General features: G+C 37.1%; 1 protein-coding gene across 1 annotated transcript in view; it reads left to right on the top strand.

Moving 5' to 3' along the window:
- The first annotated feature begins 434 nt into the window (after positions 1–434).
- The window catches only part of LOC112615155 (interleukin-1 receptor accessory protein-like 1), a 743,111-nt gene continuing 733,835 nt past the window's right edge, over positions 435–9,710 (top strand). The window contains exon 1 of the mRNA XM_025371834.1: positions 435–1,344. The gene's annotated coding sequence lies outside the window, so the exon portion shown is untranslated. The remainder of the gene's footprint in view (positions 1,345–9,710) is intronic.

The raw sequence follows: 9,710 nt of genomic DNA on the forward strand, positions 1-9,710 counted from the left end.
AAAGTGATACGGAGAATGGGGGCGTTGGGGAGACAGTGATGGGGGTGGGAGGGTCGCGTGCAATAATAAATCTGCTTCAAAGAGAAGAGATGAAAAGGAGGTTATCAAGAGTGCGTCGGCTTAGGCATCACTCTCTGTATCTTTCTGCTTCCTAGAGAAATGGAACCATAATTCTAAGGTGGCTAAGGCAAGACTGTATAAGCATCCAAATTTGCCAGTCCACTTTTGCCTGGAAGGACGGACTTCCGTTATTTGAGGCCTCCCCGGGTCCTTTCCAAAAGATTCCCAGGCTACCCTCCTTCCACTTCGGTCTTCTGAGAACTAAAACTCGCAAAGCGGTGGCTGTCTGTGGATTGGCTAGTACTAAAATATCCATTGGGTGGCAGTAATACTATCCTCTTTATGACTTGCAGCAAACCAGAGAATGCATTCAATCAAATGAACCGATCTTGTAGAAACACTGGAATCATTTATGCATTGCAGTTTCTCTTTCTTGTTTTCGCTCCTTCTTCCCTGGGATATTTTGAGTGGATTGTGGCTATTAATCGAGATCCCGTGCTATTCGTGTTTTGCTTGTCGTTTTCGCTCAGGATTAGCATCATTCAAGGCAAACGCAAAGCTGCTTTTCCCACCACCCCCCCACTCTTTTTTGAAAAATCATTTTTGGGGGCTGCTGAAGAGAGCTAGGACCCAGGAGACACCTTCCCAAACAGCAGGGGTTGTGTGCTTTCACATAGCAGTACTGTACAAGGAAAACCCCGTCGGATCTGTTATTGCGGGATACTTGTGAAATATACATAGGATTCTTTCTTATGGCTGCATCCCGGATCTGGAAATTTTACTTGGGGACCAGGAGGATTTGAAAGGCTACATGTATTCAGAAGATTTGCAAGCAACACTCCAATTCTTGTCATAGAGCTCACAGACTTCTCACTTATCGGCTTTTTTCCTTCCTTATTTTTAAAGAATTATTCTTATTTTCCCCCCTCTTTTTCTGCTCTCTCCTCTCTCAGTCTCTCCTTTTCTATCTGCCTCTTCATTTTTCTCCTAGTCTGTTTTTTTTTTTTCCTGCTCTGCACCTGGATTGTATCTTCAGCAAACAATCGGGCACTTTGAGAACTAACTGGAGACAGTCTTGTAGGGAAGATCTGTATGGAATTATCTGCTTTTATGGTGAACTTGGCATTTGTGAATGGGAATCTTGTTCACAATATTAATTGCTAGCAAAAACAAGAAAAAGAACACAGGAGTAAAACGTGGATTTTTCTGAATACGCATTGTGATGACCAGCAATTACCTTACTGACTAATATCCAGAGGAGAATAATTTGGAAGACTGTTGTGGGTAAGGTCATTTTATATATGCAAACCCGTCAGTGGCATGAGCAAACTTGGGCATTTGTAATGGGAATGGGTGACTTGAATGATTGCTGCATCGCATTGATGGCTGTGATGTGGCCGTTATTGGCACTGAATGGAATAACTGCAGTTGGGTGTGTTGATGTATGTGTGTGTGCGTGCGTGTGTGTGTGTGTATGTATGTGTGCCCATATTCTGAGTGCAATTGAAAATCAAAGTATCACTCTCTCCCCCAATTATTTTGATATGGAAGAGTGTCTTGAATTAATTCTGGGAAGACACTCTTTGTTTGGATGCAATATTTGTAGCCCCTACATTCTGGAAGGGGTAGCGGCACTGAAAGAAACACTTAGTGAAGAACCCCATTTAAAATGAAACGAGCTACTCTCTGTGCATTAAAAGAAATATGTTTTCAACTCAGTGCAGCATTCTGCTGCATTTCACAGCCGCAATGGGACCAGGGACATCCCACTTGTCAAGTTCTTAAACTTTAAGGTGATAATCATCGTTAATTGTTCTCTAGGTTGTGGTTACTGGAGATTATTAAGTGCCGTGGGCTACTTTTTTATCTACTGGATTATCACTCAGCGTGAAAAAAGGAAAAGAAAAAGCTAAAAATGATGGCTAACATAGAGAAGAATAAGGCAACATTATCTTAAATATCAGCATAGTGCTTTCTTTCTCAAGTTCAGTTGCCCAATCATATAATTATTTACCCAATACCCTAAATAGGTGAAGCTGAGACCCACGTGCAGGGGAGTCGAAGGTCTGAAAGCGGAGACCATCCTTTTATTGCAATGCAGCCAGCTTGGGAAATGCAGACAATTAATTCATACTTCCCCTAACCTTAAGCTGAAGATGTGTCCTATCTGCTACATCTATTTTACCCTTTCGGTAAAAAGTTAGAGACTAGAACACTAAGGATGTTTAAGCATATTCTGCCTGGGAAATGGGATAAAGAAATCAATATTGATGACGTGGTTCAGTGCACTGTACTGCAATGCTAAAGTCCCATATTCAGTGCCTGTGATGAGAGAATGGAGCATTTACATGTGTTATAAATCTCACCTGGTAGATTGATCGGAAGGGGAGGGGAGAAGATATGTGGATATGTAGGAAGATGGATGGAAGTCGTGCATAATCGGTGATTATGTAACTTCATTACATCAGCGAGTTCCAGTCAACGATAGTGATATGAGATGATTGTATAGAGAGAGGCTCCATCACCCTGTTAACTTTTGAAGGCTTGTAACAGCTAACAGAGGAGGAGGGCAGAGAGACATTAGCTCCAAGGGTCCTGTAAACCTTGATCTCTATGGCAAATTTAGCATGAGTTTTCTCATAGTGAGTTTCAGAGGGACATCAGATCATGTAAGCTTTAGGGCTGGACAGGACCAATTTTAGCCACACCCGTGGAGAGTCAAAATGAGTCCACAATGTTTCAGAAGTGCCCCATTGAGTAATGGGGACTGATGATTCCAGCCAAGGTCATAGTTCTTTACCCTAGGATTGAAATATATGACCCCAACTGAATGGAAAGTTAAATTCATTGAAATGAAGACTGTGAACAGAAGGAATATTTAGGGTCCTTTCTTGCATTTTTCCTGGTAGAGCTTGATGCAGATTTCAGCCTGGTGGTTCCCTCATAAAAATGATGATTGCTTCCACAGTGTGTCAGAAATGAGTGTTTTATCCCTTTATCTAAACCATGACAATCTCTTTCTGGGCCATTTTAACCTTCTGGGAAAAGAGAAGTAAAAGCATTCAAAGGTAACAGTACCCTGTTGAATTACAAATCAAATGGCATTGGATTCATTATTAACACAGATCCCAGAAAAAAAGAGCAATCTATGTTCAAGTTTCACTTATTCAATGGTTTAAAAGACAGGTTGCAGCCGCCAAAGACTTTTACCATGAGATGAGATAAATGTACTATGCTCACTGTGCAGAGGAGGGAATACTGCAGAATAAAATGTCATTTTTCCCTCATGTTTTATCTGGAGTTGTGATTTTTTTAAAGAAGATACACATCAGGTTCTTTTGGCCTTCTACTGTTTTAGGATCTGTTTTCTCCTCAATAGATCACATATTCACAAAAAATGAAACTTCTGAAATCCTAAGCCTGTTCAATTGAATCATCTGATTATCTAGTTGTGCTATTTCCTATTTCTCTTTACGTTTATTTTACAGAGAAGGCTAAATGACTTTTCTATCAGGGAGATGAGATGATTTTTTTCTGTTTTTCTTTTATTTCTCATATTCCATTTCCTTCCAGTCCTAAGGAGTGAGATGCAGAATCTAGACACCCTCTGAGTAACTTTGAAAAGATTTGCTTACCCTGAGTCAGAACGGTGGGATTGGGGAATGAAATTCTAAGGTCTGATATTTGAGGTGACTTTCATACTTCTGCAGGACGTGCACAAACATTGATGTATTGTGCCAGTGGATTTGGAGGTTTGGCATTCATATTGTGTAGGAAATTGAATGTGAAGTTAACTCCTGATTCCTTCCTTCAGGGGTCAGGGTAACACAACGGCTGCTTCCAGGCTGTTGGTTTCCAACTATGTGCACAAATATAGTCTGTAATGATTTTTCCTGTACTCCTTCTTTCAATATTTTATAAATGACTTCCTCAGTTGTTTTCTGACGTAAGCCACACATATATAATCAAGCAGGGCATAGGTTTTCTAAGCTCAGTAGGATATGGAAATAATAGAAGGATGGAAAAGGATTCTGTACAAAAAGACACTGGTTGTGAAGCAAATATACATATGTAATTGCTGACTCCTTACTTGAAGACTGCATGTACTTCTATTAGGAAAGATAGTTTCAATCATGTTAATGGCACTTTATAAGCTGTCACTTTCTTTAGGAAGAAGATTATGTAACTAAGGCAGGTTATGGCATTTTTCTTAAGTATCCTACAAATCAATAATAAAAAGCTTTGTCTAATAGGAAAGCATTTAAACATGATGGCAGTGGGTAATTTAAAATATAACATCTATTTTCTATTTTATTTCCATTTCGTCAGCCACAGTCATGTAGTTAGGTTAGAAAATATTTAGGAAAAAAAATACCATTTATGAATATCAGAGCTATCAGTTTTGTTTCCTGACCAGTTGCTTCAGCAAAGTAAGGAGATTTAGCAGATAAGTAATCACAGTATTCATAAAACTAGAGAAAATTTTAAATTGAATTTTTGTTATGTTTGCAACACATGTGAACAAATCAGTATTACTTTAAAAATGACTATTAGATAAAACATTTTAAAGAACAGTTGAACTTTGAAGATTTATATTTCAGAATTTGTTATACACTGAAATGTTTGGGATATACTTTGACTTACAACAGATATGATATTTGGTATTTGGCAAATCTTGTGTTTTTATAAAGCAGACTACTCTATAATTTGTAGCAACAAAACAAGTGTTGATTATTGAGATTTAAAAGTAGCAAGTTTTCTGGTGATGCTCAAGTTATAAAGCATAATTATAATTGTACCGGTTGGGCAGCTATAGTTAAGGTCGCATCAGCATTTTTATTATTAAATTCCAACCCTATTTCCATTAGGTGTATCGGGAATCTCAAAGAGGAGAGTCCAGTTCTGTGAGACATCAAGGCATTGTAGAATTCCGGGCTGAGTCAGAGGGCTTGAAACTGTACTTCCGGCTCTGTCAGTTACTAGCCTTGTGACCTCTGACACCACATTTGATTTCTCAGTGTTCCAGAGAATCATTTTAAAAAAAATAAATAGTTGCATATTGCTCTACAGAAAGGAGATAATACGTGTCTAAGTATTTACCGCCATCCTATGCCTTAGAAATATATGGAGTTATTATTATTAAGGATTCCCCTAAGTCTTACGAATTTAGCCGTGCATGTTTTTTACACCCTTATTATAAATCTGAATAGGTGCTTTCTAGTAGCAATTACAGTTAGCTGTACATAATATTGTTCAGTGATTAACCAACAAAGACAAATTAAAAGCTTTGGTGGTTAACTTTCACTTAGTACTCAGTTTTTTCCAGAAGTACTCATATGGGAATATAGTTGTCTTAAGTAATTAAAACAATAGTTGCTTTTGAATAACATTCAAACAGTGGTAACTAAGGGTTTTATGTGTGAAAGTGTTTTATGCAGATTGCTTTTTAAAAAGATGCTTCTGAGTACTCAGGAGTTTCTGTTTCTGCTACCAAGAACACACAAACAAATGTACTCCGACTTGATGCTACCTCTCAAATTGAGTATATTGACCAGAAAGTGACTCTTGTCTCTCAGTATATTAACAAAAGCATAATGAATTTGAATACCAAGTATAATAGAGAAAAAAAGAATACAAAGATACCCGGTCTGTTTGGAATTTTCTAGTTGTAATAATTACTAACTTTCTTTAGGGGGAGGCAATCCCCCATGTGTCACTACTAAAACTGCATCTCTTTAATGTTCTTGTATCTTAACATAATGACATTTACATATATGCAAAGAGGATAGTTTAGTGTTATGAGCTCCCATGTATGTTTTTCAGTGAGTGAATAATCAGGTTACAGAGTTAGTTTTTATATTTTGGTTAAAGTAGAATTGGAAAGTGCAAAATTAACCCTGTAATAAATTAGTAGTCCTGGGCTTAAAATAAAGAATTTTCATGTTGTAGAGCAACCTCCTCTTTGTAACTTCCCAGTGTCTTGCTTTTCTTTTCAAGGATTCCCAATATATTTTTGTTTCAGATGAATTTCATTATGCATGTTTATCTGACTTCATTGATGCCTATTAATAGCAAGCATTTTCTTGGTTTCCTATATTTAAAAATGCATATTCTTTACGTCTTATGGCAATACTTTAGATTTGCTCTGGCAGATTTATGAAGGAATATTGTATGAATGTGGACAGGCTGTTTATTTGACAAATTCAGCTAATCACCTTACAAATATGCTTTTAATTTTCACCCAGAAAATGCCACCCTGGAGTGTCTTATCCTGCATATAACATTCTGTTACAGTCCAACCACATGGCTCAATGGACATAGTTATCCATTAAGTATGCTTATCCTGACCATTGGTTTACAAGGAAAGATCCTTAATTGACATGCTTTTTTGGTATCCTTGTGTAGACACAATATTCAGGTGCCCAAACTCTAAAACTCCTGTACAGAGAAGGGATGAGTAGGTGGCTTGATGTTGCTTTCTTATCCACGATCTGAAAATCCCAGGCACTGAACTGTGAATAAAACAAAGGGAGAAAGAAAAGAAAGAGAACTAAAAGAAAATTTTACTTCTGAAAATTTTGGTCTTTCTCATTTCTTAAAAGTAATCACAACCTTAAAAGTAATCTTTTTCATCACAAGCTATTCAAATGGTTTGTTATGGTTACTATGTTCATATATATCAAATACAATAAATGGCACTAAATGAGCTACTTTGTTCTTACAGGAGCTACACCTCTATGAAGATAAACTGAAGAGTTAAACTAGATTGTACGTTGTAACACTACGTCAGGATATTGTGTGTAGAATTTGGACTCACTGAAAAAATGAAACGGATTGTGGATTATAATCATATAATTATAGACTTTTACTCTTTCAACGTTTATTAGGTATCTTATACTTTATTTGAATTATAATTATAATAAATCAGCATATGGATAATCATAAAATTATTCATAGTAGTTTATCTTCTTATGACCTAATCAAAGTGAGTTACCTTATCGATGTTTTAGATTAATATGTGTGACTGAGTATAGCGATCTTCATCATCTTCTGGTGCAAAGTTCCCTTTTTAATTAAAAACATTCCCTGGAAGTCCACTTAATCATAGTTATACTTTCAGTATCCATTAATTGAGAAAATGCATGATAATAATAGTAAATTATTATGAATATAATAACTCTTTAAAAGTGAATTTATGTATAGTCGCAACAGGGTCTACTTATATGTTTGAAATGCATTGTTTATTCTATCTACATAGAAAGTTCGGTGTTTATATAGATTCTAGAGTCCTTGTAGTAACAAAAGGTCCATATGTCTAGAGGCAAAATACTTGCATTATATATACAAATTAATCATGTTCATCTTACAGAGAAGATGAAAGGCAAGTGCATATGGTGGTGGTTTGTGGATCAAAGGGGTTGAATTTCAGTATGGATGGACTTACAGTATATAATTTCCTAAGGATGTACATTTCAAGTTCCAAAATATTCCTATTCGAGTTTTAGGATTCAATAGTTGTAATTTAAAATTGGTTGATTTTGGAAAATAATTGCTTTTTTAAAAAAATAAAATAAGCATTGTTTTTATTGTAGCCGAAATAAAAATGATTATAAATAAAGCCAAAGGTGATCAAAATCTCATAAAAACCTAATAGAATTATATGCAGTATAGGAGTAAAGGATGCCCCATCATGTGATTTTAAACAAGGAAATTGTGAACCAGAGGAATGAAGTGAAGTTTCCAAGATCTTCCAATTTGTTGGCTGTCTCATGATGCATGGTTTTAGTTCCTTGATATAAGCCCTGCTGGGTATTTTAGTTATATAGCAATATGTCCTGGCATACAGCATTATTTTTTGTGAGTACAGCTAATGTTGGCATATCGAATCCTTTGGCCTCTAGCTTACTTTATCGACTTGTGATCAGTCATCTGACTTCTGCACTCAGAATCTGTAGACTTTATTTTTCCTGTATGTACACCTGATTTTCGACCTCATTTGATCCCTGGAGACACAATACAAAGGAGAGTTAAGAACATAGGTCACTGGGGGGTCTTCTTGTCTCTTCCATACTGTCCTTTTTCCCATTAGCTTTGTATCTTTCCACCTGCAGGGAATTGCTCTTCTTTGGAGCCTCTCCTTTTTCTGGACTTTCCTGAACATCCCTGGCCATCTTTGTCTCAGTGTTGCATGCTACCTTCTTGCTTCCAAGGGATTCCACTAAGGGATCCTATCAAAATATCTTCTATCTATACTTTATCCCACTTTGACGATATTAAATTTCATATTTCATTTCTTCAACAGGATCAGTCTGCTTACATAAACAATAATGAACCAATTTTGGAATAATGAAGACAGTAATATTTTATCAGGTTTGCCAAGCTAGAATCATATAACTACCACTAAATGAACAAGATACAGCTTATGGGTGTATGTGTATCCTCATATCCTCATGACTGCGTTAATATGTGTAATCAAACACATACATGATTTTTGTTGAAATGTTTGACAAATGAATCATTGTTAATATGCTAAAGAGGAAAGTTTGGAATAACAGGCTTTATCCCTTTGTATTATAATAGTGACATTTCTAGAAAAGATGCCATTAACTTTTTTCTGACCCTGAAAAATAGCTTGAATGGACTGCATTTTAGATAATAAGGTGGAGACAGGGCTATGGAGGACATACTTTTGTTCAGATTGAATCCTGCAGTGCCCTCTAGAGTTACTGGGTAGGGAGCTGGTAGCATACCTGTATGAAGAAATGACGCTGGCTATGAACACTATGATGCTTACAACCTCTCTGCCAACTTTATTTTAGAAGAGACACATCCAGGAGAGCTAAATACAGTGGTAAAAATGGAAAAACTGAGAGAGTTAGAATGGTATCAAGTATTTTGTGTAAACAAAGCTTCATGTGGCCAAGGGAGAAAATTTGAATATAACAAATGGATCTGGTAGCTCTCAGTGTTTGGTTTTTGAATACTCCTATTAAAGCTCCTAATTGTTCTCACCATGACAGAACTCCTGAATTGTACTCAAGAGGCACCCAGCTCCACAGTGTGCAGAGTAAATGCATTCAAGGGGTCTCTAGGGGTTTTTGACTCTGCTGTTTTTTCTTGTCGGGGTTCTCCTACAGGGCCCTTAATAACACAGCCACAGAGCAAGCCGCTTATGTCAGTGGGTATGCTTTTCTCAGTGAGTGAATGGTTTAGCTTAGCTCCAGGAGGCAAGTGCCTGCCGGCCTTGTATTTCCAGGGCCCAACATTGTGCACAGCATATAGTAGGTCATCAGTATATCGTTACACAAGCAAATGCTTAAACGCTTAGGGATAACAGGTCAGTTTTAGATCTGTGTTCTCTAAAACTCATGCTACATTATACATGGAGACAAAAGCTTCTGATTTAAAAAAGTAAAAAAAGGAAAATTGAGTAATATAAAGGAGAGATAATTAATATTAGGTAGTTTGAAACCTACAAATGGACTGAAGGAGAAGAAATCACCTGCCTGTCTTCCTCCCTCCCTCCCTTCCTTCCTTCCTTCCTTCCTTTCCTCCAGCCCCTTCTTCTTCCTTTCCCCTCCCTCCCTCCCTCCCTTCCTTCCTTCCCTCCCTCCAGCCCCTTCTTCTTCCTTTCCCCTCCCTCCCTCCCT

The sequence above is a fragment of the Theropithecus gelada genome, chromosome X (genome assembly GCF_003255815.1).
Source record: "Theropithecus gelada isolate Dixy chromosome X, Tgel_1.0, whole genome shotgun sequence".
Lineage (NCBI taxonomy): Eukaryota > Metazoa > Chordata > Mammalia > Primates > Cercopithecidae > Theropithecus > Theropithecus gelada.